This window comes from Palaemon carinicauda, chromosome 24 (genome assembly GCF_036898095.1).
Source record: "Palaemon carinicauda isolate YSFRI2023 chromosome 24, ASM3689809v2, whole genome shotgun sequence".
Classification (NCBI taxonomy): domain Eukaryota; kingdom Metazoa; phylum Arthropoda; class Malacostraca; order Decapoda; family Palaemonidae; genus Palaemon; species Palaemon carinicauda.
The window spans coordinates 53,319,528-53,329,527 of record NC_090748.1 but is presented as its reverse complement, the minus strand read 5'-3'; positions in this window follow the sequence as shown (position 1 = coordinate 53,329,527).

The window sequence follows — 10,000 nt, the reverse complement described above, 5'->3', positions numbered from 1 at the left end:
CATATCGCAACCTGATAGTTCATCTCCTGATATGCTCATTTAAACACTCTTGGTGGCTGAAGAGATGAAAGATCAGCATTCTTCTTTGAATGCAGCGACTGCCCACTGCACTTTAACTCGAGCATTTGGTATTGAAGCTGGTCAACCTCCTTTGTCTTAGTTTTGGAAGAATACATGGTGCAGATGAAATCGTCAAGAGCAAGGAATATTTCATCGGTTACCTCCCATGACTCCCCTAGGCAACTGAAGACTTCTTGGTACTTTGGGCATTTCCGTAGAATTAGCAGCGGTTTTAACTTGACAATTCCTTTAAAGGCACTGTTCATATCGCATCTACTGAATGCATGCAGACCAAGGAAAGGAGACCAAAGAGAGCGGCACAGTAAGTTGGTGTGAACACTTTCGATAGTTCTGTGACATCTATGAATCGCCTTCTATTCCTAGTGCCAGTATCAAAAAGGAGATGCACACCTAAGTTTGGAGCATAATACAGAAGTATGAAGAATATGTCACTGTCTGGACTTCGAACCCGAAGAAATTTATATCCTTCATCCTTGGCATAGGTTGAATAGAGAACGACACGTGAATCAGTCTCTTCCTGGGTTGAGTCAAGAGATTTAATTTGAAATGCAGTGATCTTCTCATTTTCTGCCTTGAGTTCGTACGCCTTGCCCTTACAAACTAAGATAAGCTTCTTCTCTACCTTCGGTATATTCTCCTCCGTGCACCAAACCATCAAGAGTAATTCAATGAGCTGAGTTTTATTGTCTTCATTACTCAAGATCTCTTTCTAGTTATCTGGTCGCCTTGTGTTTTCTCCACTAAACAAACGTTTTTTCTCCGGAGCCAAGATTTGATCTCTCCGGAGATTTTATCAGTTTTTACGATTTTGAGGTAAAAAAAACGACAAATTTGAAAATTAACCTTTTTACATAACATCTTGTTTCCATGATTTGGCCAATAAGTACACTTGATGGTTATCATTCTATTTCTTGAGGTTTCTAGAGATGAAATAAGGCAGAAAAAGTCATCAGATATTGGCCTAGCTGGTCCTGGGGTTCCATTTATGGAGGTGCCTAAAATTTTCACTTGACTCCAAATTTGGTGACCTTTTGACCTCTGGTGACATAATTATTAAACATAATTTCAAATTGTCTATTTTATCTCTTAGAGAGATCCAAAGCAAACATTTTGATATGTCATTTATCTTTCTCTGACCATTCAGTCCGGAGTTATGTCTAATTAGGTTTCCCCTACCCCCAAATTCGCAGCTGCAAAATTCGATGATGTCATCAAAGAAAGTGACCCAGTAGTGATAGTGAGTCCCTATTTTTTCAATGGGAACATTAAATGAATGAAAATATGGATCAAATGCTACAACCTAAATGCACTTTTCTCAATTTTAAGGGGGGGGTGCAAGGTGAGCCCCCTCAGCCCACGGACTAATCACATGAGGTTGGGCCCAAGATTAATAGAAGAAAGACATATATGATGAGAACAGAATATACAATGGAAAATTAAATTAGAAGGAGAAAGGATTAATAAGGTGGAATCATTTAAATATTTTGGAACTATGATCTCTAATACAAAATCATTAGAATTATAGTTTGATGAAAGATTGAGAAAAAAATCAAATCAGACAATGGCTAGGTTGAGGAAAATTTAGAAATCAAACCTCCTGAAATTACATATGAAAATCAGACTATATATCAGTTTATTGATCCCGTTGTTACTGTATGGACATGAGTCATGGTATAACAATTAAACAATATCCAACAGATTTTATAGATATGAGAACAAAGCCCTCAAAAGAATAGTGGGAATTACATGACAGAACAGGATTAGAAATGAAATTATAAGAGATTACTCGAGTGTCATTTGTGGATGAGATATGTGGATGGTGAAGGGTGGTAGATGGAGACGGTTTGGGCATGCTCTTCACACTCTGCAAGTGAGATTAGTTCACCAAGCTTTCAATTGGACTCCACAAGGCACTAGAAGAGTTGGAAGACCCTGCCTACATGGTTAAGAACTATGAAATGTAAAGTGGGATATGACGAATGGAATAATAATTTTAAAGGTCAAGATAAAGACGACTGGCGAAATCTAACCCAGGCCTTTTGCGTCAATAGACATGGGAGGAGATGATGATGATGATGATGATGAGATATGTATATATATCTATATATATATATATATATATATATATATATATATATATATATATATATATATATATATATATATATATATATATATATTTATAGCATATATATATATATATATATATATATATATATATATATATATATATATATATATATATATATATATATATATATATATATATACATATATATATATATATTATATAGCCTATACATATATATATATATATATATATATATATATATATATATATATATGTATCTATATATATATATATATATATATGTATATATATGTATATATATAACTCCCAGTTATATAATTTTCTCAGATTTTGGGTACCATTCAATTATAACAGATTAATGTAAAAACAATCAGGTGATTTTGGAACTCGAGAGGTTGTGTGGCTTGCCAGCTGTAATATATATAATATATATTTTTGGTTCCCAGGCCAAATGACCAAAATATGATAACACATATATATATATATATATATATATATATATATATATATATATATATATATATATATATATATATATATATATATATATATATATATATATATATTATGGTCCCTTGGTCTGGGAACCAAAAATATATATTATATATATTACTGCTGGCAAACTACACAATCTCACGAGTTCCAAACTCACCTGATTGTTTTTACATTAATCTGTTATATTTGAATGATACCCGAACTCAGAAAATTATATTACTTCCAGACGGCAATATATAAAAACACTGAATATCCAAAGGTCTCTTAAGTACACTTAAATAAAAACAGTGATTATTCTTAAGAATATTACTTCAATTCTTTAACAGGGATATGAGAGAGTACTGCAACAAACACTGATGATCAAAATAATACACTCACTCTTTACACAAATAAATATATTATATTAAAACTACAATACTTTGAAAGAATTTACATGAAAAAATAAGTCACTCGAAATATTGTCTGAACAAAACTTAGACTAAGACAAAAGAAATAATTACACTGAAAATCATATAATCACTTGTTTCACTGGGAATTAAATTTTCCACAATTATTTAGTCTTGATAACTAATGAAAATATATAACATTTAACATTCTAAGGATTAAACTCTTGAAGAAATTACATAATTTTACGAGTTTAGCTCACACGAAGTTTTGACCAGATAGCGATTCAATGCACTTCACCTTATCCTACTTGCATAGTGCCAGTTACAAAATCTGTAAGATAATTTTTTATGAGATACTCACTATGTTTACAAAAATCTGTCACACCAAAACTTTGAGATTTCACAATCACTGAACACTTTTTAAAAAAATACACCGATCTTGTACTAGACGTTTGTGAGAGAAAGAGAGTCGATGGTCTATGACTTAAGGCTGGAATTCTTTATCTGCAGCTATGCATTCCTGGGGGCACATATATATAAACTTAGTAACTACTAGGTTATTCTAGGTCAGAAGTCTAGAAGGTTGGGGGCTGGCTCAGCGATGCCAGAGTTACCAAATATCACATATCGAACAGGATAATCAACCTCACTTGCAAGGCAACTCTCTCTCAACAGTTCCGCCCACCCCCGTTCTCAAACATTAAAAAAAGATAAAATCTAACGCTGGGGTTTTTGAGAACCTTCCAAAATATGTGGCAAATATAAGTATCGCGTATTCTCTCACAACATGACGTAATACCTAATGAAAACAAAAAGAAATTGCATAAGCCCTCGTTCATACCTCGTAGGGTCATGTAGCATTCTTAAACAGATTATGTAAGACCTCGTAACAAAATACGTGAAATAAAAAGTTAATTCTTAAAAATAACGTAAATTTACTTTCACTGACTTGAATGAAGAATACAATGGAATAACGATGAAAGACTCAGGTAATTTACATACAAAACTTTTACCTACATGAAAGGAACTCACCTTAACAGCTGCTGGCTATTCACCTCCTAAATACACATATGAAATACACAAATAAATTATTTACTCTAGCTAGAGCAGCTTCGTAAGAATATATATATATATATATATATATATATATATATATATATATATATATATATATATATACATATATATATATATATATATATATATATATATATATGTTTATATATGTATATATATATATATATATATATATATATATATATATATATATATATACATATATATATGTATATATATACATAAATATATGTACTAGGTCTGCAGTTAATTCTAATAGTCAGCCCTTCTCCATCATGAGGCTCAGTACTACACAGTACTCTAGAGGTTTTATTCCAGCTGTGACCAGTTTGTGGAATGTATTCCTAATCGGGTAGTCAAATCAGTAGAACATCAAAAGTTCAAACACACAGCAAATTTTTTCATGTTGAACAGGCTTTCATAAATCCTTTTATAGTTTATATACCAAATATCTGTTTTACCGTTGTTAATGTTTTTAAAATATTTATCTTCATTTTGATTACTTCTTACATCGTTTATTTATTTCCTTATATCCATTCCTCACTGAACTATTTTTTCCTGTTGGAGCCCTTAGGCTTATAGCATCTTGCTTTTCCAACTAGTCTTGTAGCTTAGCTAGTAATAATAGCAATAATATATATATATATATATATATATATATATATATATATATATATATATATATATATGTTATATATATATATATATATATAGTATATATATATATATATATATATATATATACATATATATGTATATATATACATATATGTGTGTTTATATTTATATATATATATATATATATATATATGTGTGTGTGTGTGTGTGTTTATAAATGTATGTATATATATATATATATATATATATATATATATATATATATATATATATATGTATATATGTGTGTATATACATATACATATATATATATATATATATATATATATATATATATATATATATATATGTGTGTGTGTGTGTGTGTGTGTGCATATATATATATATATATATATATATATATATATATATATGTGTGTGTGTGTGTGTGTTTATATATGCATGTATGTATGTATGTATGTATATATATATATATATATATATATATATATATATATTTATATATATATATGTATATATATTATATATATGTATATATATGTGTGTAAATATATGTATATATATGTAAATATATGTATATATATATATATATATATATATATATATATATATATATATTCTTACTAAGCTGATCTAGCATAGAGTAAATAATTAATTTATGTATGCCATGTGTGTATTTAAGAAGTGAATAGCCAGCAGCTGATAAGGTGAGTTCCTTTCATGTAGGTATAAGTTTTGTATGTAAATTACGTAAGTCTTTCGTCGTTAATTCCATTGTATTCTTCATTCAAGTCAATTAAAATAGAAAATAATAATGAATTACCCTTCTTGGACACACTGGTAATCCGTCCGGAAGTTGGCTGTCCTAAATTCAAGGTTTACAGGAAAGAAACTCATTCAGATTCATATATACATGCATTTTCAAATCATATAAGAACTACACAGTTAGGGGTTATTTTTAACTTATTTTTAAGGGCGTATAAAGTTTGTAACCATGAATTTATTGAATATGAAATCAGTCATCTTAATAAGGTTTTCAAAAATCATGGCTATGATTCTGGGTTTATTGAAAAGGCGCACCTAAAGGCAAGGAAAACATATCATGTTGTAATGGAAAAAGAACTATTTCTAAAAGGTGGTGAATGTCCTCTCATCATTCCTCAAACAGGCCAAAACAATAAATTACTTGGCACCTGCATAAAAAGTTGTAAACAGGTTTGGGTATACAAAAATAACTTAACTATTGACAATGTGTTGACAAAATCAGGGAAAGGAAAGGCTGCCAAACAGGCTTGTATATATAAAGTACCATGTGGTTCATGTGACAAGGTATACATAGGAACAGTCAGTAGATTTTGAAAGAAGAAAAAGAGAACATAGAGATTCCATTGGAAGACAAGATGGAAATAGCGCTGTTTTTAAACATATGACACTGGAAAATCATCCAAAAGATATTAAGAACATGGAAAAATTGATATCAATGCCTGATACATATAGGCGGAAACTGATTGAAGATGTTTTAATTCAAAATTCTAATAATTTTAATATTCTTCAAAGTAATTTTAAATTGGTTCTGTTTTTAAATAGTATTGTAAAAAAAAAAACAATAACTATTGTTAAAGAATTGTTTAAAGATGTAAACAAACCACCGTGAAATACTGTTAATGTTCTACGACTGTAACCGGGTTTTTTTATCTCTTACGAACCTTTCTGTACCTCTTTTTCCAAAAATTTTAACCATTTTTTTTTCTGAAGAGGAAGGGAGATGGTCCTTTCGAAAGCTGAATAAATTTCATTTTTCATACATTGTGGGTTATTTTATTTATCATAAATACACGGAAAATTGTGTATTTTAATGCATTCAGTGCCCACGGATATCTCCTACTGTTTTCTGTGATTTTCTTCAAGAATGGAGGTCATTTACGTCTATCCAGCGATCAGAAATAGCTACAATCGTATAAAGAATGTTTAGTGAAAGCTCATGTTAAAAAAGGGCAACTTTCATTCCTGAAGACTAGTTATGATGAATGTTTAACCCTAAAGACGTTGAAACCCTTTGTTTATAAAGGTACTACCGATAATCCCTTTCCGATTGTTTACTAAGAAATATCAAAAGAGAGAATTGCTGATGTCCAGTTAGAGAAGGAAGAAGTTTTCCAGAAGTTGAGGGGAAGAATTCGTGTATTCTGTCGAGTAACCAAATGTTTTACAACTTTTGGACCCCAGTAATTAAATGGTCTTCTTGATCATGCACATGGAGTTTCAAGCCGTGAGTGTTTTAAGATGAAAGGTAAACTGTCTTAAAAGTTTGAAATTATTTTTAAAAATAGCACTTGGTTTAAATATAGTTTACAGGATAACATTGTTAATCTGTCAGATTTTCAATTGACTTCAGAGCAGAAATGTATTCTCGGATATGGTCTCTAGTTTTCCTTGCTACCATCAACTGACTGCATTCTTGATTTTCTTGTAGATTTTGCGAAGTTTGAAAATAATATAAAATTGAAGGGCAAGGATACAGATTCCTCTACTGTTAAAGGTTTTATTTTAGGAACTATACTAAGTAATATACAATTTTAAAAGCAGTTGCCAAAGAGTCTTTTAGGAGCACTTAACGATCTGGAAAAAAGAAGACATTCCTATCACAAAATCAGATAAAGGTAATAAAATTTTAGTTCTAGACGTTAAAGATAGATTGACAGAACTGAGGATTTTGTCATTTATTCTTGATTATCACATTATTTGGTTATTGGAAATAAAATCTGGTCGCAAATTTGGTGTTCCGAGTTATACCGTTTACCTCGACCCCTACAGGTCTAACGACAGAAGAGGAGGAATAGCATTTGTTAGTGAAATCATCCCATTTGGAATATGTATATAAGGTTGATATGGGTACAGAAGGTCAAATTTGATTAAGATTGAAATGTTACCCTGAGTGGGTGTTTGTGGGTATATACAGTATATACCCCCTGAGGACTCGTTGTATTTTGAACCAGCTTTGTTTGGCTCACTGAATGCTAATGTTTGTAGTTCTTTTAAGGTTCTAGTTCTTGGGGATTTTGATAGCCGTGTTTCAAGAGCTACTTTAATGAACTCTGAATATGTGCCTTTTACTTATGCGGGGATAAAAGATTTTTTTTTCTAAATAACATTGATAAACAGGTGCTAAACTTATGTAGGAGTAATGACTTGGTAATAGGTAATCACCTTGCTGTGAATAATAAGCAATTTGGGGGTAACTTGTCGTATAGGCAAAAGTTGAATTGGGTGTCAGAAATAGACTTATGTTTATTGAGCAGTAAAATGATAATGAATCTACAAAGTGTTGAGATGAACCACGATGTTCAGGGATCTGATCATGCACCTTTAACTGTTGATTTAGATTCCCAGTGGTTCCCAAACTGGGGGGCGCGCCCCACTAGGGGGGCGTGAGGACGATACACGGGGGGCGTGAAGTCATCTGCTCGAAAGTACTTGTTTGATAGAATAATAAAATCCTTAAAAGAACAAATATCTGTCATTACCATACATGCATCCATCTCACTAAATTTGACCAGAAATTGTGCCTTAGTCTCATAAGTATTTCCAAATATTATATGCCATGTTTTCAAATTATCTATTCTTAAAATTGCAACTCAATTTTGCCAATCTGCTAATGTTCAAACTTTTTTTCGCTCACTTTGAACCAAATGTTTCGTTTTTAGTTAATGGAATGTACTATTATTTGTTTGAGTGGCTTTCATTATTAAAATGTAATACAAACAGAAATCTGTTTTCCTGTACAATGCTAAGAAATAACGTAAGAATCATGTGTCATATAAAAAAAAAAGAGAGGAGGGGGGGCGTACGGGTCTAATGGAAGCAAAAAGGGGGCGTCAGGTAAGATAGTTTGGGAACCACTGATTTAGAATTTAGTACTTTAAGGGAAATGTCATCAAGTTTATTGTTAGAGAAAGCTTCTAATTTTGGAGTTTCTCATGTTAGTTAAAAAATGAATGAGATAATAGGGAGGAGTATATCAGCCAGTAAATTTAGAGAGCTTTAAAGCCATTATGAATACTTTTAGTCTTCCGGAAACTGACGATGGCCAAATTGAAGATGTTTCAAAACTATTAACCGACTACTCTAACTTGATAAATACTATTGAAAGATCCATGAATAATACATCTCAAAATCAACAGTATGAATAGGACCAGAGGCACCCTCGGTGGAAACGCTTGTTAAGCCATGATGACTCGGTGATTTTGCGTGCCATAGGTTGGAAGAGGAATGTTTCAGATCAATGTGATGAAGGCCCAGAGGATGCCCAGTTTAAAGCATATTTTGAGGAATTATTGAACCTTAATGTTATCCAGAGTGGGGAAAACAATGACGTCAGTGGTGCACCCTATATTCCAATTATGGAGAATCCCTTTACAACTATTGAATTAAAAAGTGTAGTGGTGAATTTGAAGAATAATAGGAGTTTTATTGGGATATGTCCTGGGCTATTTGCAGCCTTACCTACACTTGCCAAAATATATGATATGCTGCTAATGAATAGATTATCACTATGGTGTTCCATTGATAGGTGCCAGGCAGAGGCGCAAAAGGAAAGGGGGTGTGTTAAGCATGTGTTGTTTGTGAACTACAGTAAGGCATATGATAAAGTACCTCGAAAAAAGATGCTAGAGTATTTGAAGTCAATAGGGTGCGGTAAACTCATGCTTTTGGCAGTCCAGGATATGTACAAATGTGCAAACTTACCGTGGAATCGTCAGTTGGAATGCGACAAGGGGCACCAACGAGTTGTTTGTTATTTGTAATTTATAGAGATGAAATGATAAAGATGATCAAAGAAAGAATAGGAACTGTGTTTTTTGGGGAGGATTACATGCCTTGCTCCTCATGGACAGAACGGTTATAGTCGCTACATCTCGCAAAATGTGTATGAAAAAGTTTGAAGTATTATTATTATTATTATTATTATTATTATTATTATTATTATTATTATTATTATTATTATTATTATTATTATTAAATGCTAAGCTACAACCCTAGTTGGAAAAGCAGGATGCTATAAGCCCAGGGGCCCCAACAGGGAAAATAGCCCAGTGAGGAAAGAATACAAAGAAAAATAAAATATTCTAAGTATAGTAACAATATTAGAATAAATATTTCCTATAAAAAACTATAAAAACTTTAACAAAACAAGAGGAAGAGAAACTAGATAGAAGTGTGCCCGAGTGTACCCTCAAGCAAGAGAACTCTA